Below are 22,067 nucleotides of genomic sequence, written 5' to 3'. Positions count from 1 at the left end.
ATATGCACTGCAAGCACATCACTTTGATTGCGGCTCAGCGCCCTGGGCATAGCAAAGCCAGCCACTGAAGGCAAGAAGCCCTTGCTACTTTGGTTCCACCTCTGCAACAGGTGCAGGGCTGGGGCAGTATTAATGGGTCTGATTAACCCAGCCGCCAGCTCCCAAGCCCTTCTTCATCTGAAATCAAACCACCGGTCTCTTCACTACGGCTGCATAGGAATGAGGCCATTTATAATCATTTTGCAAGATGTTGCCCCTCGCTCCTCTCCCTCCCTCTGCCTGACTGCCATTGCCTGCTGCTCCCTGTTTGCAGTCTGTAATCCTCTGCTCCCATTGTCAGCTTTTCAGTCACACCAAATGCTTTGAAGAAGTGAAGGCAGGCAGGCAGGCACAGCTAGAAAGCCACACAGCCTAAGATACACCCCCCCCCGCCACCCCAAGCTGGAGATATGTGTGTGTGTGTGGCAGCTGGTGCTATTTTCTTTTTCCTTGTATCATTTCAGGGATTTGGAGATACTGGGTGCCAGCAGATACTGAGGTCTGTGCATATATAGGACCAGTTCTGGATGCCACACTTTTAAACATCCCAGCAGCAATAAGTAAATTATCAATGAGTAAATTAAAAGGTTAAAGGTGTGTCTATTTAATACACCCTCAAATTGCAATTTTGGGACCATTCAACTCTCACCTTACAACTTTCTCACAGCTACTATGAATTCACTTTATGCATATGACAAAGCAATTTTAACCTTATAGCTTATGCCATAAAACTGTTTTCTTTCAGGTGCAACAAGACTCTTTGCTGCCACCTGCACCATTATTTCAGAGCACATTTGAGGCGGGTTCTTTCCCTCAAAGAATTCTGGGCACTGTAGTTTGCCCCTCAGAGTTAAAATCCCCAGCTTTAAAGTTATAGTGTGTACTCAGCCTAACACTGCTACCCTTCTGGGAACATGAATAAATATTCCTTTATTTTATTATATTATCCAAATATACACCCTTCCCATCTATGAATTATCTACCAGGTCTATGCCGTTCTCCCTTGTGTGAATTTGCCTGGAAGAAGAGGAGAGTTGGCTTCCCCCAGGGGAGTGATGAGGGTGGTCACATGGAAAGTTTTGCCCAATACGGAAGAGGTAGAGGCCAGGTGAAATATACTTCAAGTCAAGTGTGGATTTACTCAGCTCATAGTAGTAAGGAATGGAAGTTTCCCCAAAACGTTTGCTTTATATACATTATTTACACAATGGGCCCCACGTGATTGGCTAATTCCGGGATACTCCTGTATGCCAATCAGGTTGCAGATTCACTTCCACCTGGAGCTGGATTGGGTGGCTCCGGCGGACCAATCAGACTGCTGCATTCTGGATCCTATTGTTCTAGGACCAATCAGACTGCTGCATTCTGAATCCTATTGTTCTAGGACCAATCAGACTGCTGCATTTTGGATCCTATTCAACTCAGTGCATAACACTAGGCTATTTTATACCCTCCAACATTCCTCAGATGAAAACAGGGATATTTTCATTGGAGGAATGTTGGTGGGTGTGCTGCCTCTTCAAAGTCTGTGTTTCTCTCCCCCCCCTACTCACTTCCCCACAACTGACTTTCATTCTCATTGACCCCACTGAGCTCCCGTTGTTCAGTCCCAGCTCCTGCCCACCTAGCAGTTCGAAAGCACGTCAAGTACAAGTAGATAAATAGGTGGGAAGGTAAACGGCGTTTCCGTGCGCTGCTCTGGTTCGCCAGAAGGGGCTTTGTCATGCTGGCCACATGACCCAGAAGCTGTCTGCGGACAAACGGTGGCTCTCTCAGCCTATAGAGCAAGATGAGCGCCGCAACCCCAAAGTTGTCCACGACTGGACCTAATGGTCAGGGGTACCTTTACCTTTAGCCCCTGCCCCCCACCCCGAGCATTTCCTACCAGAGGAAGGGCAAGTGCCAGTTCTACACCAACAGGATACAGTACATTCACTACCTGAGCAGGTACTTTGGGAGGGCGACCTCTTTTGCTCACGCACACACTTGGCCCCTCCCAAGATGGGATCATGTGATGAGCAGTTGGGGATCTGTGTCTGTTTCTGTCTCTCTAATAATAATAATAATAATAATTCCCCAGCCACTCTGGGTGGCTCCCAAGAGAATATAAAAAACATAAAAACATAAAAAAACATAATAAAAGCATTAAAAACTTCCCTCTGCCTGGTTCCCTGTACCTTCACTTCTCGCAGTGAGGGAACTGTCAGAAAGCCCTTGGTGCTGGACCTTAGTGTCCGGGTAGAGCAATGGGGGTGGAGACACTCCTTCAGGTACACTGGACCGAGGCCATTTAGGGCTTTAAAGGTCAGCACCAACACTCTGAATTGTGCTCAGAAACATACTGGGAGCCAATGAAGGTCTTTCAAGACTGGTGTTATGTGGTCTTGGCAGCCACTTCCAGTCACCAGTCTAGCTGCCACATTCTGGATTAGCTGTAGTTTCCAAGTCACCTTCAAAGGTAGCCCCACTTAGAGCACATTGCAGTAATCCAAGCAAGAGATAACTAGAGCATGCACCACTCTGGCCAGACAGTCTGCGGGCAGGGTGGGTCTCAGCCTGTGTACCAGATAGAGCTGGTAGACAGCCGCCCTGGAAACAGAATTGACCTGCTGTGAGATACGCTGGCAGGCATGGGAGTTTCCCCTTCTCTATGAGAGCTTCCAATAAGAATTAACAAGCCTCTGATAGGTTTATAGTCCGCTTTATTTACAACAACACACAGAGAGCAGCATCAAGCCACCCTCTTTCAGGATCTCTGTTGTTCACTCTAAATCCCTGCCCCATCCGGAGCAAGAAGCACGCCAATGTCCTGCTCTCCCACCTGTGTACTTCCATTGAGCCTTAACCCTTTCACATCTCCTAGTATGAGGCCTGGGAGGAAAGTCCCCCCCCCCGCTCCCAAATGAAGAGTCTCCCAAACGCTCCCTCTCTTCTGGTTGCCTAGCTACTGACTTAAAGTTATCTAGCTCTTCCCCTCACTGTGCTGTCTCTGAATCAGCTACTGGGAAACTTGAAGGAAGAGGGGGCAAACTCTCTCCTTCTTCTTCTGTTAGACGCTGTCTGTCTGTGTCGGCATTCCTTCATCTTCACAATCAGAGCAGTCATGGCATCTGATTCTCACCAGCCCCTGACACCTGCGTCCTCATGGACAGCTGTGAGTGCAAAAAGACTCCCAGGCTGTGCACCTGGTCCTTCAGGGGCACAGTTACCCCATTCAGGACCACGGAGTCCCCCAGACCTGACCGCCCCCTGCCCCCCCAAACTGTACTTCTGTCTTGTCAGGTTTCAACCTCAATCTGATAGCTGCCATCGAGACACTCACACAGGACCTTCACTGGTTTGGATTTAAAAGAGAACACCCAGCATAAACCCCCTGATGATCTCTCCCAGCTGCTGCATGTAGATGTTAAAAAGCATGGTAGAGAGGACTGAGCCCTGAGGCACCCCACAAGTGAGAGCCCAGGGGTCTGAACACTCATCCTCCAACACCACTTTCTGAACAGGGCCCGGGAGGAAGGAGCGGAACCACTGTATAACAGTGCCCCCAGCTCCCAGCCCCTCTAGACAGTCCAGAAGGATGTTATGGTATCAAAGGCTGCTGAGAGATCCAGCAGAACAACTTTCACCTTTGTCCCTAGCCCGCCGGAGATCATCCACCAGCGCAACCAAGGCAGCTTCAATCCCATGATGAGGCCTGAATCCTGACTGGAAAGGATCCAAATGGTCTGCATCCTCTAGGCTTGCCTGGTGTTCTTCAGCAACCACCCACTCAATCACCCTGCCCAAGAATGGAAGATTTGAGACTGGGAAATAGTTGACCATATTGGCTGGGTCCAAAGATGTTTTTCTTTTAAGAAGCAGTTTAATAACTTCCTCTTTCAGCAGTTTTGGGAAGGCTCCCTCACAGAGGGAAGCATTCACAATCCCACAGAGCCCTTTCTGGCTCACTTTTATGAGTTAGGATGGGCAAGCATGAAGTAGAAAGGTGGTCTGTTTCACTCATACAAGCAGCCTGTCCACATCCTCGGAGGTAACAGATTGAAATTGATCCCACGCAACTAGACAGGACTCTAGCACTCTCCTGCCCTGGCCCTGCTCCCAGGGTGGAGTCTACCTCTTTCCAAATCTGAGTGACTTTATTTGCAAAAACAAAAACAAAACAAAAACAAATAAAACTTCGCAAAATCATTGGAGGAGATCTTGGGATCTTTACTGGACCCAAATGGTGAAGGTGGTTGGTTAAATTGCAAAACACCTGAAAGGATCTTCTTCTGCTGTTTTCTGCAGATGCAAAAGAGGTGGTGAAGAAGCTCCTCTTCACTGTCACTATCGCCACTTGGTGGGCTTGATGTTGAGCTCTAACCCATGTCCAGTCAGATTCAGAATGAGTTTGCGCCACCGGCACTCTAGCCGTCTCAGCGATTGTTTAATTGCCCTCAGCAAGGCCTTTGACAAGGTGCCCCATGATATTCTTGTAAAGAAGCTGGTAAAATGTGGGCTAGACAATGCTACCATTCAGTGGATTTGTAACTGGCTGACTGACTGAACCCAAAGGGTGCTCATCAATGACTCCTCTTCATCCTGGAGAGAAGTGACTAGTGGGGTGCCACAGGGTTCTGTCTTGGGCCCAGTCTTATTCAACATCTTCATCAATGACTGGGATGATGGGCTTGAGGGCATCCTGATCAAGTTTGCAGACAACACCAAATTGGGATGGGTGGCTAATACCCCAGAGGACAGGATCACACTTCAAAATGACCTTAACAGATTAGAGAACTGGGCCAAAGCAAACAAGATGAATTTTAACAGGGAGAAATGTAAAGTACTACACTTGGGCGAAAAAAAATGAAAGGCACAAATACAGGATGTGTGACACCTGGCTTGAGAGCAGTGCATGTGAAAAGGATCTAGGAGTCTTGGAAGACCATAAACTTGACGTGAGTCAACAGTGTGATGCAGCAGCTAAAAAAGCCAATGCAATTCTGGGCTGCATCAATACGAGTATAGCATTAATAATACCACTGTATCCTGCTCTGGTCAGACCTCACCTGGAATACTGTGTCCAGTTCTGGGCACCACAGTTCAAGAAGGATACTGACAAGCTGGAACGTGTCCAGAGGAGGGCAACCAAAATGGTCAAAGGCCTGGAAACAATGCCTTATGAGGAAAGGCTTAGGGAGCTGGGTATGTTTAGCCTGGAGAAGAAGGGGGGATATGATAGCCATGTTCAAATATATCAAAGGATGTCATATAGAGGAGGGAGAAAGTTTGTTTTCTGCTGCTACAGAGAAGCGGACACGGGGCAATGGATTCAAACTACAAGAAAGAAGATTCCACCTAAACATTAGGAAGAACTTCCTGACAGTAAGAGCTGTTCAACAGTGGAATTTGCTGCCAAGGAGTGTGGTGGAGTCTCCTTCTTTGGAGGTCTTTAAGCGGAAGCTTGACAGCCATCTGTCAGGAATGCTTGGGTGGTGTTTCCTGCTTGGCAGGGGGTTGGACTGGATGGCCTTGTGGTCTCTTCCAACTCTATGATTCTATGATTCTATGAAAAACACGGGCCTGCCCAGTCTCCATGCAATCGAAGAGCACTTTGGAACCAGATAGTCGATAGCCCTGGTTAACGCCGCATATCAGCGGGCCACCAGGGAATCAGCTGAAAGGCCATCAACATAGGATAAAACTTCCCCTACCACTCTCTAGAAACCATTTGGATCCATTAAGTGGTGGGGGCAGACCATCCAAATTAGTCCCACCTCCCTGCAGAGGGGAAGGGTTGCTGAGAAGTCCAGTTTCACCAGAAAGTGATCCAACCATGGCACTTCTTTTGTTTTGCTTTTGCTTAGTGTCAGATCAGCCACATCCATAGAGGTGAACACAAGGTCTAAGATGTCCACAATCGTTAATTGGGCCAAACTTATTCAGGGACATCCCCATGGAAGCCATGTTTTACCACAATGTTTGCTTCAAACCAGTTTTGGACGATGTATCAATACATTGCCGAGCCCTACCCAAAATTGCAACAGGGTCAGTTTGACCACTGCTAGTAAATTACGAAGTTTAGTGGTACCTATCCCTGAGATGATTATGGGCCGGGACTGGCTACAATGTACAAGCCAAGTGTTTTGTGCAATAATTTCAATTACAGAGAATGTAACACCTGAATTGCAAATACTGCTTTAAAAAGATATGAGAGAAAATAGTGTCGGCCCACTTGGTGCAATCCTCCTTCAGTAGCATCATAACCTGTGCACTGTGGTACCGCTAGTTACAAACTTAATTTGTTCCGGAGGTCCGTTCTTAACCTGAAAATGTTCTTAACTAGAGGCGTGCTTTCACTAATGGGGCTTCTTGCTGCCATTGAATCGCCGGCACACCATTTCCGTTCTCATCCTGCGACAAAGTTCTCAACTCGAGGTAACTCTTCCAAGTTAGCAGAGTTAGTAACCTGAAGCATTTGTAACCTGAGGCGTTTGTAACTCGAGATATCACTGTATTTGTGTTTGTGTGTGTGGACTTTGCAGATGGCAATGCCCACCCTGGAACAAAACAAATATGTGGCAAACCTTCCCTAGCAGAAAGGCTTCTTTCTTTGTGATGAATGTCTACAGTATTACCTTTGTCTGTCTCAAAAGGACAGGCTCAGCTGGTCACCGAGTCTGCAACTGTAGGGAGTCTAGGATAACTTGGAACAAATCTAAAGTTAGGAGCACTAGGCCACCCCCTGTGGCTTGTTCCATAATTGATGAGATCTCACACAGTGGACAAAGAAGGGGGGGCTGAAATAGAGGTGAGATGGTCACACTGGGTTGGGATTCAATTGTGGTTCACAGTCATGGAATATGAAATGAATCATAGAGCTGGAAGAGACCACAAGGGCCATCCAGTCCAACCCCCTGCCAAGCAGGAAACACCATCAAAGCATTCCTGACAGATGGCTGTCAAGCCTCTGCTTAAAGACCTCCAAAGAAGGAGACTCCACCACACTCCTTGGCAGCAAATTCCACTGTCGAACAGCTCTTACTGTCAGGAAGTTCTTCCTAATGTTTAGGTGGAATCTGCTTTCTTGTAGTTTGAATCCATTGATCTGTGTCCACTTCTCTGGAGCAGCAGAAAACAACCTTTCTCCCTCCTCTATATGACATATTTTTATATATTTGAACATGGCTATCATATCACCCCTTAACCTTCTCTTCTCCAGGCTAAACAAATAAATAAACAATAAATATAAAATAACACAAGCCAAAACACAATCCATCCTGTAGATTTAAGTATCTGTCCATAGTCACCTACTTGTTATCAGAGGCCCAGAATCCACATTCCTTTGTAAGAAAATATGAAATAATGTAAAACCATTTTTGCAGGCAACACACACACACACACACACACACAAATGTGGGGGGGGGGTGGCAAAAATTTTCCGTACTGGGTACCACCTGACCTTCCTACGCCTCGGCAGAAGGGATGTCTGCCTTAGAAGTGGAGTGTCATGAACTGGCAGGACTATGGGGAGGAGGAAGAGGAAGAGGATCCCAATAATGGGTGTAGCCAGGAGTGGGACACATTGGGAGAAGTTGGGGATGGGGAAGGAGAGGTTGGTGTATCTGGGACAACCTCAAGAAGCTAAACCCCCTCAATATAGGAACACCCCTCACAATGGCCCTACAAGATCTGTCACAAAAACCCTGAACCAAAGAAAAAATCCATGTCCCTGTACCTTAATTCTTCAAGAAGCTGGAATAAAATACTGATGGGGCTTCCCCTTACACCTCATTGTGACCATTGAAACAAAACAACTCACAGCCACCAACAAACACAAAGCCTTACAACTTCTGAAAGACCTCAACCTCAACCGCCACCCAAATGTAAACCACTGGACCTGACAAATGAGGACCATAACACAACATCAGAAAATGGATGGGTAGAAGTTAGAAAAAGGGACCAAGCAAACACCGGAATGCTTCAGATCGACACATTCAAGTCTCCCTGACATACACCTCTGATCAAGACAACACAGCCATCATTGACTTCACACTCCGAAAGCCGAACAAACAACAAAAACCACAGCTGGACATAGCAACCAGACACCAACCTGAATCGGTGAACTGGTGAAACCATCCCCACCTCCTCCCCACCCCGCACACCCATCCTGAAGACCCACACACCCCATTCCTCCCCACCATCACCTTAGCGACCCAAGCACCTCACCCTCCTCACACCCACCCCAACATTCACCCCAATCTCTCCAACCCCCCACCCCTAGCCACACACCCAAAGCAAAACCTTTTTAAAATAAAAATTATAAAAAATTGAGTTTTACATTGCAAATTTAAATTCAAACATTAAACATCAACATCATCATTTAGGATCCCTGAATCCTTTGACTCCCCTCCACCCTTCCATGGTTACCATTTTTAAATCTTTTTCAACTGCTTCACTTATTTTCTCTATTTTTCTTAAATAATCAATTTTTTAGTACATTACAAGCATTACCCAAATCCTGCCAAAGTTTTTAGTTGTTTACAGTGTTCTCTTAAATACATTGTAATTTTTTCCCATTCCTTCTTAAAGTTCTTCTCTTCCTGGTTTCTGATTTTCCCAGTCGATTTTGCCATTTCGGCGTAGTCCATCATCTTCATCAGCCATTCGTCTCTAGTCAAGACTTTATCTTCTTTCCATCTCTGGGCCAGTAGTATCCATGCTGCTGTCATCGCATGCATACTTAAATGTTCATTTCCGCTCCTTTGGTATCTCTGCACCTACAATTCCTAATAAAAAAAAGCCTCTGGTTTTTTCCACAAATGTTATTTTAAACATTTTTTTCAACTCATTATATATCATTTCCCAGAATGCTTTTGTTATCTTGCATGTCCACCACATGTGGCAGAACATGCCTTCCTTCTCCTTACATTTCCAGCATACAGGTATACATCTTTGCAAATTTTATAGGTGTTAAATACCATTGATACATCATTTTCATATAGTTCTCTTTCAGTGCACAGCATGCTGTAAATTGTAAGTCCTGCCTCCATAACATTTCCCAAAATGAAAATTGGATATTGTGCCCAATATCTTGTGCTCATTGTATGATTACTGATTTAACTGCTTCATCTTTAGTATGCCACACTAGCAACAACTTATACATTTTGGAAAGAAACTTCATATTATTTTCCAATAAATCTTTTTCATACCTTGAAAATTCCTTGCTATATCCGAAGCAAAACCTACCCCCCTCTCTCCCTCCCTCCCACCCTCCTCACAGGCCTCCACACATGGTACCTACCACCACTCCATGCTGAAGTCATGCAGCCCCATTTAGCCATACTCTCAAAAATACAGCACAAAGATTAGCACACAACTAAGAACTGTTCTCCCCTGACTACCTGCCCTCTTCTTACCATGTGGAAGAAAGGGCAAGTAAGGAATTTGGACATTTACACCAACTGGAACTCTACTCTCCTAACACCCCTGTCTCCTCTTTTCCAAGTGAAAACACACCCAACTACCTCAATTGTTCCTCAGAAGGTTTGGTTTCCAGGTCCTTTATTCTCTTGCTCACCCTCCTCACACACATTCCAGCTTATCTATGTGGCACATGATCCAGTGCAATAGGAAGGACAACGTTGTCCTCTCACCACCTATTGTTTACTTTGGGACCATCTATTCAGGCGGAGACCAGAAGACACTGAAGTGAAGTACAGTGGTACCTTGGGTTAAGAATTTAACCTGAGGTCCGTTCTTAACCTGAAACTGTTCTTAACCTGAAGCACCACTTTAGCTAATGGGACCTCCTGCTGCCGCTGTGCCGCCAGAGCATGAGTTCTGTTCTTATCCTGAAGCAAAGTTGTTAACCGGAAGCGTTATTTCTGGGTTAGCGGGGTCTGTAGCCTGAAGCGTGTGTAACCTGAAGCGTATGTAACCTGAGGTACCACTGTAATCAATTCTAAACCATGTGCTTGACTGTATCATTTACATTTTATATGCATGGAATGTTTTAGGGGGACTGTGGGTATGCGGTGAATGTTTGTTGTATATATATTTTAGAAACTGAAAAATAAAGTTAAGTTGGATGGTAAGAAAAAGAAAGAAGGAAATCCCTCCCCCCAACACACACCTCTATCGCTGCCATGATGGCTGCCAATGTTTCATTGCACCTGTAATTACTGCTGCTAGATAATTGCCAGGTCTCACCTGAAGACCTTGCGTCTAATTGTCCTGATCACTATGCAAAGCAGTTCTCTCCTTTGTGAAGAGTTGCAAAGCTCTTCAATGGAAGTTAAGGAGATCAGAGAAAGCATTCCTCCTTCAATGGCACAACCTGCCTCTGTTCTTTGGCTTTAAGTGGAGACAATGTGGAAACAGAGCTTGAATTCTTTCAATGCAATCTACTGACATGGTTTGAGGGGAAAAAGGCTGCATGCTTTCAGTGTGCATTTGGAAAAAGTCTCTTGTTCAGAAACAGGTTTTTTCTTCTGTTTCAGAAAATTCTATTTAGTTCCAGAATTTTTTCATCATCATTATCATCAACCACCATCACTGGGTTTAGGGCTGTATCTTGCTCAGGGTACCAACTGCTAGGTGTGCATTTTAATGAACTGAGCAGAGAGTATCACAAAAAGTTAAATAATGTTTTGCTTACTTTTTAGCTCTAGTTTTGACTATATTATATTACAATATATACCATCTTAAAAATTGTTTCATTGATTATTATTAATTGCATTATGCCACAACCTGTGCTATGATTATGTTTTGTTACATTGCTGTTGTTTAGAAGCCACTTTAGAATTCATTTGAATGGAAACGGCATAGAAATGCCAGCAGCCAAACCCTTTGGTATTACTATGAAAGTTCACACAGCAGCTTGTTTATTATTGTTTTTGTTTTTTATGTTCGTCAATCAAAACTAGAGCAGGATCTAAATCTACTTGTACTCTTATTTATCCCCATCATGTTCTTAATCTGTAACAAACATACTTTTGCCTCATTGCACAACCTCCAGCTTTGGAAATAAATTCCAACACTTTCCCCACACTTACTTCCGGCATTTATTTTCTCCTGTCATTGTGCACCATCTGGGCACAGACTGCATAGTAATTCTCACATAATGTAACACACACACACAATGTATCAAAACACACATTTCTAAAGTTATGTTGATCTTCTTACATAAACCTATGGTGACATTTCTCAGGCACCTTCGCTTTTAGTCCAGCTTCTGGAAGGAAGAAGCAGCTGGCTGACTGGGGTCGCTTATTTATTATTTGTACTTTTAGCCTTTCTTCACTGATTGGTTCTGGTACGGGGAGAGGAATAAAAAATATCTACTATTTAAAAAAATTAAACAAAAAAATCTACTATATATTTATAAGTTGTCTGCCCACCTGTCCATCCATTTCCTTTATCACATGCTATGTATGGTTCTCTGTGAAGGGACTACTCTGTTAACTAAATACTTGGCATGCACTCAAATTTCCACCAAAATAGGACCCCCCCTCAACATTTAAATCAATAGGCATGAAACAATCAACATGTAGATTTCATTACAGGGCTCATTTACATTCAGAAACAAACCCCAAAGGCAAGGATGGGACATTAAGCAACACCCTGACAAGCTTTCATTCCAGCCATGTGTGAGATGTGGTCCTTTGTGAAATACACAATAATGTCTTAATACAAATTCAATTTCTATAAGGCAGATGGGGGGAGAGAGAATGCACAGTATTCTCCATCCTCTGCTTGCTACTGCTAGTGAATACACAGGCTGAAAACCAGTTTTCCAATTTTCCAGAGGTCTGCTCACCCTCTCAGGTGGGTGCTGTTGCAGGTTGTTGCTCCACTCGGCTGCTGTGATCCGATGGTGGAGGCCCCATTGGGCCACTTCCCAGGTGACAAAGGACGTCCCTGAGCTGAGTTTGCTGCCCAGGAAGTAGATTCTGCCTACTCACACAACTGGCCAATTGCAAGCAGGCTTTGTGGCAGGCCACTCCCAGGGGGAAAACCCAATTGGGTCTGTGGGCTTCACTTGGGTCTGTGCCCTGGTAATATAAAGAGGGCCTGTGGACTGCATAGGAAGTTGTTGGATCTCTGACCCTCCCTCCCTATTTGGCAGACATGTGTCCCTTTGCTTGGACACCTTGCTATGGATATCGTTGGTCACTGTATTCGGGACCAGGCTGGAATCTTTCCACTTGGCAAATGGGTTCCAGACACCTGGTTTTCACCATCCTCATAGCAATCATCACAACTTTGGCATTGGGTAGGCATAGTCTTGGACGGAGAGGAGGTTGTAGCCCAGGGGTTGGCAAACTTACCAGGCCTCAGGCCAATTCCTCCAGCGCCAATCGTGCAGCAGGCCAGAGGGCGGGGGAGCGCGTGCCCATACGCGTGCGTACATGCTATTTCCGGCACACTTCTGGGTCGGCGGAGCACCGGAAATAGCTTGTGCGCATGTGCACAGGCCTCCTCAGACCCAGAAGTGCGCCGGAAATGACGCTTCCACATGCGCATAAGTTATTTCCGGTGCTCCGCCGACCTGGAAGTGGGCAGCCATGCCGCGCCGCACCGGTAAGAGCGAGTGGCGGCAGCAGGCAGTGGGGGTCGCCGTGGACCGGATAACTGAGTCCCTCGGGCCGTATCCGGCCCGTGGGCCTTAGTTTGGGGACCCCTGTTGTAGCCTCTGCCTGCCCCTCCAGAAAAAGGAGTATCCCGTTAAAGGGCTCCATGGGTGCTGCATCTGTCTGGATGCCTAGGTGAGGGCTAGGGCCACAGCACTTCCCAGGGGCAATCCAGTGGGAGTTACTTCTTGATGTAAGTCAAGAACTGTTGGAGTGTTGTGTTTGCTTTACGATGCTGCAAGACTGCAACTGAATAAAGCCTTACTGAAAAACCAGCTTGACTTCTGAATGCTTCCTCTGAGGCTCTTGTACATCACAACAAGAACTCCCTCCCTTCCAGTTGATCCCTAAATTTAAGTCTTTCTGGCAGGTGGGCTGGACGTGGTTGGTTCTAACCAATGCCATTGGTTCTAACCTCTGACATCTGTAGGCAATAAAGTTGTGTCCCGATTGGACCCAAATACAAGTTGTCATGTCTTGTTATTTAAGGCAGTCCGTGGGGTGGTGGGGATGCCTGGGCACACAATAACCCTGTCATGGGCCCTGAGGAGACATAGAGAGATTATTTATTGCCCACCCTTCACCCTAAGGTCCCGGGATGGCTTACAATGATTAAAACACAGAAAATGATTTAAAACAGTGGTTTCCAACCTTTTTTCCACCATGCCCCCCACCTTAAGTATCTCTAAAATCCTGTTTCCCCACACCCCCCGGTGATATATAATTCTTATTATTCAAAAAGTGAACTCCTATTAATGTGAAGGAAGCCTAAAAGGCCATTCACTGTTAATAACTCATTCCTATATTGCCCCCCTTAAAAATCAAATTGTGCCCCATGTTGGCAACCACAGGTTTAAAACAACTTACAATCATAAAAATAAGATGGTTCCTATAGATATCCACCTCAAGCACCAAAAGCCAGGGTAAACAGCATTCTCTGGAAGCTGTATAATGAAGCTGCCAGATGCACTTCTATAAGGAGAGTGTTCCACAGCTTAGCAGCTACCAAAGAGGCCCTCTCTGGGACCACCACCCCTGAGTCTCTGAGGGTGGATGAACTACCAAGAGGGTCCCCTTTGCTGATCTCAGTGCCTGAGGGGATCTGTAGCAGCCTTTGTATTTGAATTGCATTTTGCTAGTATTTGCAGATAGGAGGGCTGTGTGGAAGATTGGGGAGAGTGCTAGACTCTCCCCAAGTGGGAAATTGCAATCTGCTGAGGCTAAACATCAGGAGAAACACCTTAACATCAAGAGCTGTTCAGCAGTGCGCTAGGCTGCCTCAGAAGGTTGTGGGCTCTCCTTTGCTGGAGGAATGACAGAGGCTGCCAAGGATGCTATAATTGCAGATTCCTACACTTAAGCTGGATAACCTCCAGGGTCCTTCCCAACATGATGACAAAGGCAGCTGCCCAAGCGGTTTTAAACTTATCTACTCATCAACCAATTAGTTACATTTCAATATATCATCAGGTGGCCAAAACCTCAACCTTTCAGAAATACTGGAAGAGAATGTGAGGCAATTAGAACCATTCATAGTTATAAGGAAAGGTTGTCTCTACAAGAGGATGTCAAGATGGTAGATTTGGTACATTCTAGTGAGTGATATTCAACTAAGTTTTATTCAGGATAGACACACTGAAATTAATGGACCGATCTAAGGTCCCATCTGTACTATGCATTTAAAGCAGAATCATGCCAATTTAAACAGGCATTGCTTCCCCCAGAGAGTTATGGGAACTGTGGTTTGTTAAGGGGGCTGAAAGTTGTTAGGAGACCTCCTATTCTCCACACAGAGCTACAATGATCAGAGTGGGTTAACAATCAACCCCTCTTCCCAGAGAGCTGTGGGGAAGTGTAGATATGTTGGGAAATAGGGGTCTCCTAACAGCTCTCAGCACCCTTAACAAACTACAGGACCTAGGATTCTTTGGGAGAAGCCATGACTGTTTGACGTGGCAGGATACTGCTTTGAATGTATACGTTATGTGGGGTCCAAGTCATTTTGATGGGTCTCCCCTGAGACTTATTCAAATGCTGCCCAGTGTCACTGCATGCTTAGAAGGGGGATGCTTTATGAAGAAGTGAATATTTTCATGCTCATGTGTGTGTGTGTGTGGGGGGGGTCCTCCAAAAGCGGAAGGCATTTCACAAGGTTGATGAAAGCATAAACTGAAAAACAGCAAGTATGTTTGACTCAGTCCTTCAGCTAACATGTATTTCATTTCCAGATAATCGACATATCAATCACATGTATGGTTTGCTGCAAATGAAGTGCTTGTTATGCATATATTTAGAGTGATATATGGAAATCTGAACAAGAGAGAGAAAGAGAGGTGTAAATGGACTGCAGGAAAAGTGCAAAACAGAACAATGCCCTTAAGTTCAGAATGTGAAGGATACAAATATTGGTAAACTGTCACCAACAATGAAAAATGCAGCTATTGTTTTCTCCTTGCCCCCAGTCCAAATTTGGCAAATCACTTCCGACATTATCATGGGGAAATAACTCAGTGTTGAAGCTATGTACACTTCTCCAGCTCCCATCAATTTCTAGTTAAATGGGATCCCGTTAAGTTGCATGGATAAAGTCTCCTGCCTCGGCTTCTGAAGAGGCACTGCTGCTCAAGGGTTGGAATATGCTGAGCCAATCGGAGGAAGTATTTGGTGCAGTGTGAAGTTACAAAACCTTAACAAGAACTTTTCTGACCCTCCTTCCCATGTGCAGTTTGCTGTTATAGTTCGCAAGTCCCTCAAAATTGCCTAACATAACTTTTGGAGTTTTGAATGCAAATGTTTCATGGCCCTCCTCCCTGAAAGTCACTAACAATACTTACAAGCAACAAAGCACCAATGAAACAGACTTACTAGAGGAAATTAGCTGTGGGCCCCAAGCCATAGAACATAGTTCTTCAGTTGTGACAAGGAGGCAACAGCCCAAACAAGATGGCCAGAAGCAGGCTCAGAGCTGCCCAAGCTGAGTTCACAATGGAGCACGGTCAAGTCCCTGGACAGGGCTGGGTCAGAGCTCTGGAGTGAGGGTTTCAGGACAACAGTCCTCTTGCTGAGAGCAGGATGAAGCCTTTTACCTCAGCATTGAGTCTAGGCTGTTGGATACAGACTGAAGAAGAAGAGTTTGGATTTGATATCCCGCTTTATCACTACCCGAAGGAGTCTCAAAGCAGCTAACATTCTCCTTTCCCTTCCTCCCCCACAACAAAAACTCTGTGAGGTGAGTGGGGCTGACAGACTTCAAAGAAGTGTGACTAGCCCAAGGTCACCCAGCAGCTGCATGTGGAGGAGCGGAGACATGAACCCGGTTCCCCAGATTACGAGTCTACCGCTCTTAACCACTACACCACACTGGCTCTCAGCCCCACCTTCTTCTGTTTGCTATAGTCTGCTAGGTCAAGGACCAATGTTCTTTAGGGAAGTCATTGGCTTTTTCTTGGTGACAGGGCTTTGGGTTGTGCAGACTTGGATTATGGATGCTCTGCCAGGGTTTATTGATACTTGGAGGGGTCAATACATCACTCAGAGTTCCCAGCCAAAGGTACATCCTCCAGGTGTGACATAATAGGTACCAGATCTGATGCCAGTGGATGCTACTCAGGGTGAGCTAGAAAATGGGAATCCATCTCCTCCTCAGAGCTACTACTGCTTGGATGTTAAGCAGCCAAGAACTCAGAGTCTGGAATTATAACAGCTTGCTGCTTAAATGAAGAGGTTTTGCTTAGTCTAGAGATGCTCATCTGGCTTCAACTAGCATCTGCAAGAAGCTAATTCAAAAGCTAAGCAGCAGCCACCAAAACCACATCTGTAACAGAAATTTCAGAAGACCATTGTGATATTGAGATTAGTGTGGTGCCCTGCAATTATTCTCTTTCATGCCTATTTTCTCCCATTTCCCCCCTTCTTAAAAAGTTGAAGCAATAAGCTTCCCTGACAGCTTCAGACACAGCCTAGCAAATCCTTACTTGTTGCTTATACTTAGGAAGAGTTTCAAGCCCAGTGGCCACCTGCATTATATTTAAGCTGAGTCTCAAGACCAGTGATATTCCTTATCCGATATCCCTGACTAGCCCCAGTCATGGGGATGTTCTTGCCTGGGGAAGATTTCAAAGCTGCTCTCATCTAGTCACCAGGCAGCTCTTGCCAGCACTTCAAGGTCAACCACCAGTTGGAGAGGGTCTGGTGTCTAGTCACATAGTCTCTGGAAAAAAATGTATATTTATTCAGAATTGCCACCGAGGTACAAAAGAGGCTAGGAAACTTTGGGGGGAAAGAGAGAACTGGGGGAAAGTACTCAGAGGAACACCACAGAACATCAGCATAGACCAGATCCCAGGGGAGGGGCGCCACATCAGCCATTCCAGGAATCTGTCTGTTAGCATCCAAGGGCCTCCCAGCAACCAAAAGGACCTAAGATCACTTACTCTGTCTATGTGTCTTTTTCCTCCTGAAACCAAGTTGTAATAAGCCTTTATGATTCCTCATTCTTGGCCATTACTATCAGAGCTCATAAAATAACACTTGCCCTTTCACAATACAACCTCTCTGCTTGCCCTCCTCATTCAGACTTTGTGCTTGGGGGGGGCTCCATTAACAGTAGAGATATAACACAGGTAAAGAAGCCACCTCAGGTGGTGCATAAGACTTTCTCCCATTTCTTTTTTTTTGGGGGGGGGTGATGTATAGGACACATTCAGCTGACGGAAATTTCTAGAACTCCTCTCCCAATTTACTGTACTTTTTGAATGACATTCACCATCTGTTCACAACTTTCTTCTTTATTCTATCTATTGCTTCTGTCTCATCCTCACGATGGGGTGAGCTCCCATTGCTCTGTCCCAGCTCCTGCCAAGCTAGCAGTTCAAAGGCACAGCAGTGCAAGAAGATAAATAGGTACCGCTGCGGCAGGAAGGTAAACAGTGTTTCCATGCTCTCTGGCACTCGTCACGGTCCTCCGTGCGCCAGAAGCAGTTAAGTCATGCTGGCCACATGACCCAGAAAACTGTATGTGGACAAACACCAGCTCCCTCGGCCTGAAAGCGAGATGAGTGCCGCAACTTCAATGACATCAGGTGACCCTTTTTTGCGGGTCTTCAGAAGCCCCTTTCCAAATGCAGAGCTTTGAAAGGGACTCCTGTAGATCTGAAAATCAGCTGATGGGCATTGCCAGCAAACCTCCTTTTTAGCTCAGCCAGATTTTTACCTGCCCCACATCTGGCGTAGGGCAAGTGGGCCTGGCTCGGCTAAAATGACCTCATGGGCCAAATGGGGAGGCCTGGTGGGTGTTCCTCACTTTTGGTGTAGGGAAACAATTTTGGGGAGTGCATGAAGGGTTAATATTTTGGGAATTTTCCACATATGCACTGTAATTCTGTTGTATTTTTATGTTTTATACAACTTGATGTTTTGCTTTTGTATTGCTTTTGTAGTTTCTACTTATTTTCCTTATGTGCTCACATGAATTGTTTAAAGATATTTATTGGCGCTTAATTATCTTACCTAAAATGTGGGATTCATTCTTAGTAGTCGTCATAGTAACAGTAATGTCAACATAATTGTTTAGTACTGTAAGTGGAATTGTCATCACCTTCCCCTCCATTCTGTATTGTACTATTTTCAATGGCCTTAGGCTAAGACATGGAAGTTTTCTTTTGGAAAGTTAAATAAATGATAACAACTTGAAAAGGGGACTAATTGAGAAGCCATGAAGATCTGAACCTGTTCTGCAAGTAAGCTTCAGCCCTTGCTCAAAGGGGGACATCATCAACATTATCTCATTTACACAGACCTTATAAAAAAATGTTTTAGTCCTCCTCCTTCCTGTGGGCGGCTCATCTAAAACAGCTTTCCCTTGGGTCAGACTCCTACCACAAGAGGAAGGCTTCACTACAGACGATGAAAGATGCAGAGCTGGCTCTCATTTGTATTCTGGAGCAGCTGCAACAGCCTTCAACATGGCTGAGAAGAACAGAGAAAGGAAAGCCCCACAGAGGATGCCTACATAATATTTCACTCACATTCCTATTCATTCCCCATTGTTAACACTTACAAAAGCCAAACACATCCTGAGAGTAGAAAACACATTTTAATACATTGATCAAGGGGCCACAACTGGCAACTAAAAGGCTTTTAGTTGTGCTTGGCCATAATAAATTAGCCAGACAGCCAAGAAGGCTCCAGATCCACATTTTGAACAAAGCAACATCAGAAAAGCATGCAGGATCAGGCCAATGACCCACCTTGTCCAGCATTCTGTTCTCACAGTGGCCATCCAGATGAATCATAGAATCATAGAGTTGGAAGAGCCCACAAGGGTCATCTAGTCCAACCCCCTGCCAAGCAGGAAACACCATCAAAGCATTCCTGCCTATGCTCTGTTTCCATGCTTGGAATGCAGACCTGTTTGAGATCTGGATCTCACCTCTCTGGGACTTAGTATCAATGGACAAACAGACAATTGTCCAAGACAGTCAAACAGACAAGCAAACCACTAGTTTTTAGTCAACCTGACATAGTGTTAATACGTATGCAACATCAATAGAACATGGTTATAGGCCTCTGAGAACACATGGTAACTTATGGAATGATACTTATGTTTAAAAACTGAAATGACTTAAAAGATAAATATAATTATTTGGTGCTTCTGTGAGGGGGCATTGTTGATTATCAACTTGCTCCTTGTACAAATAAGTGAAAACAATAAAAGGGGGTGGGGTACCTGTTGTTGAGAGCCACAGGAGGGGAGAGGGATGTTCTTGTGCTTGGGTCCTGCTTGTGGGTTTCCTATTGGGCCATCTGGCTGGCCCCTGTGAGAAGAGGAGGAGGAGGCTGGTCTAGAGGGACCACTGGGCAGATCTGGCAGTGTAACCCTCTGCTTGATGCAGGAAGTACAGAGATGATACAGCATCCCCCACAGACAGAAGCTTGAAGACCTCCAGCGAGACAGCTCACCAGAACTAGTCCTGCCATCTAGGGCAGCAGAAAGACAGTTTTTGTCCTGTCTTAAGAGGCAGCCCTTCAAGTATTTGAGGAGTTCTATCATGTTCCTAATGCGTCTTCTCTTTCCTAGGCTAAACATATTCAGTTCCTTCAGCTTCCAGCCAAAATTCACTTTTCAGTGTTGCTTTAGGAAAAATCCAGTGAAACCTTAAGGATGTAAAGAATCTCTTTGAGAAACTAAACAAATGTTTTAAAAATGCTTGACTTCTCCTAATATTTTGCCTGAGTAACTGATAATGTACTCATTATTGTTTCCCACAACACACAGAGAGAGACACTCTGCAATCCCAGCTTAACTAGGAAAATGTTTTAAATTAAATTTGGCAGTTGGAGGACATGCAGTGAACTTCAGCTTTCCATTCCTTCAGTTCATCAATATTCTTGTTCACAACTCTAACCTCTGAGCTTCAACTTTCTTGGGATGAAGATCAATGGAGGCTATGGTGTCTTTAGGATATGATTTTGTTTACACATATATACAACCTATATACAACCTGAGCATCGGATGAAGGGGCTCATAGCATTAACACCCCAACAGATCTTGCTTCCTCATGAGGTTTCCAGTGAAGCTCAATTCACAGCCTTGGGTCCAAGACAGAGCAGACATGTCTCTGTGTCTCCAGCTTCCAGCATCAGCCCAAACTCTCTCACACAGCTTTCACATATGCAGTCCCTGTCCACTTATTGTTCTCCATCCAAGGGTGATGTTATGTACTGAGTTGAATAGGATCCAAACTGCAGCAGTCTGATTGGTCCTAGAACAATAGGATTGAGATTGCAGCAGTCTGACTGGTCCCAGAACAATAGGATTGAGATTGCAGCAGTCTGATTGGTCCGCAGGAGCCACCCAATCCAGCTCCAGGTGGAAGTGAATCCACACTCCGATTGGCATACAGGAGTATCCCGGAATTAGCCAATCACGTGGGGCCCATTGTGTAAATAGTGTATATAAAGCAAACGTTTTGGGGAAACTGCATTCCTCACTACTATGAGCTGAATAAAGAGCATGAAATTCACACTTGACGACTGGCCGGAGCCCCGCTGAAGTACTAATGGGCCGGTGCCTCGCAATCAGACTGGACCGCCTCCACCCCGACAGAGCTCAGGATGAGGTAGTGATGGGTGAAGGCAGGAACCCCCGGACCTTTGTGGCCCAGGATCCAGTGTACGCAAAGAATTTTGGGGCAGGCCCGGCATGGGTACCCGCCACAGTCACCAGGGTGACGGGCCCCATGTCATACGAGGTGCTAACAGAGGGGGGGCAATGCTGGCGCCGCCACTGCAACCAGCTACGGCGACGATTCCCAGGAGAAAACCAGGAGGAGGACAGGTCAGAGGAGTCCCAAGAGAACAGTGGGGCATTCAGACCCGTAGAGCAGGAGGGGCCGGCAGGGGAGGCAGAATCAGTAAATACTGAGAGGACCCGCGAGGCCGAAAGGGCACCAGAACCTGAGCCACAACAGAGCGAGCTGGTTGAGCCAGACCAAACAGCCCCATCACAACCAGAAGCCTCGGAACACGAGCCAGAACCAGAACCCCTGACCAGGGAACAGCCCAGGCCGCAACGCACACGTAGGCGGCCAGGGTACCTTGAGGACTATGGATGCAACCTCCCAGGCAGGACTGGAATTTAGAGGGGAGGGGTGTTATGTACTGAGTTGAATAGGATCCAAACTGCAGCAGTCTGATTGGTCCTAGAACAATAGGATTGAGATTGCAGCAGTCTGACTGGTCCCAGAACAATAGGATTGAGATTGCAGCAGTCTGACTGGTCCCAGAACAATAGGATTGAGATTGCAGCAGTCTGATTGGTCCGCAGGAGCCACCCAATCCAGCTCCAGGTGGAAGTGAATCCACACTCCGATTGGCATACAGGAGTATCCCGGAATTAGCCAATCACGTGGGGCCCATTGTGTAAATAGTGTATATAAAGCAAACGTTTTGGGGGAACTGCATTCCTCACTACTATGAGCTGAATAAAGAGCATGAAATTCACACTTGACTCCGAGTATATTTCAGGTGACATGTCATCCAGCCACGTCGATGTGGGGAGAAAGCCCACCCATTTGTCTCTATCTATGGCAATCTCTTTGGACATGCAAATGGAAGTACCTTAACTGGCTAGCTAAGGCCATTACTTGGTTCAGCAGCAGCTTCAACTAGATTCTAAATTTCACTGGGCAAAGACAGGTCCAGCAGGGACCCACAAGAACCATCCAGATTGAATCCCCAGACCTTTAACAGTATTACTCCTCTTCCAGGTGAGGCTGTCAATTGGCACGTGTGTATTCTTAAAACATGGCAAATGGGTAGGGGCATTTTGATGCGATTGCACTCGCAATATCAAAATCATATATATATATATATATATATATATATATATATATATATATATATGCAAATATC

Source organism: Lacerta agilis, chromosome 9 (genome assembly GCF_009819535.1).
Source record: "Lacerta agilis isolate rLacAgi1 chromosome 9, rLacAgi1.pri, whole genome shotgun sequence".
Lineage (NCBI taxonomy): Eukaryota > Metazoa > Chordata > Lepidosauria > Squamata > Lacertidae > Lacerta > Lacerta agilis.
This window is presented reverse-complemented; position numbering follows the sequence as displayed.